This window comes from Myotis daubentonii, chromosome 17, assembly GCF_963259705.1.
Source record: "Myotis daubentonii chromosome 17, mMyoDau2.1, whole genome shotgun sequence".
Classification (NCBI taxonomy): Eukaryota; Metazoa; Chordata; class Mammalia; order Chiroptera; family Vespertilionidae; genus Myotis; species Myotis daubentonii.
Genome location: NC_081856.1, coordinates 5,535,653 through 5,536,244, shown reverse-complemented (window position 1 = coordinate 5,536,244; position 592 = coordinate 5,535,653).

The following is a 592-nucleotide window of genomic DNA, read 5'->3' as shown; positions in this document are numbered from 1 at the left end:
GCCGATGCCAGTCTTGCCAGGGGAAGCCGACTGCGTGCAGGAGGGGACGCAGACAGGCAGCTGCGTGGTCAGTGTCATTTGTGACGCTCTGTGAAAAGCTCCTGAGGACAAGTTAATTTTGCCTATTTCCTACTCATCTCCAAATCCCTCTATTCTCCGAAATGACCAAATCCAAATCCTTCCTAGACTAAGGCCACTGTTCACTACAACATTGCGGACAGCTGAAGCAGCCTATGAAGATGGTTTATCTGAGGGACGTGGCTCGCTAGATAAATGTGCTTAAAGTGGCGAATGTCAGCACAGCAGACGGGTGAGTTTAAAATGCTGTTTCATCGTGGTACTACCTATAGTCAAGTGACTTTTTCAAAGGTTAAAAGATTACCCACGGAAGAGTTTCCTGTTTCAGTTTTGTTCAGTCTTTTATTAATGTTGGGGGCATTTGAAGTGCCTCCCACCTTTTCCGAAAGACTTGCTATAAACTGGAAAACGCACTCCCATCGTGGGAAGGAGCCGCTGGCGACCATCAAGTTCACACGATGGCAGGGGCAGAGGCCGTGGAGGCCGAGGGGAGGGAATCAACATCGGACACGGC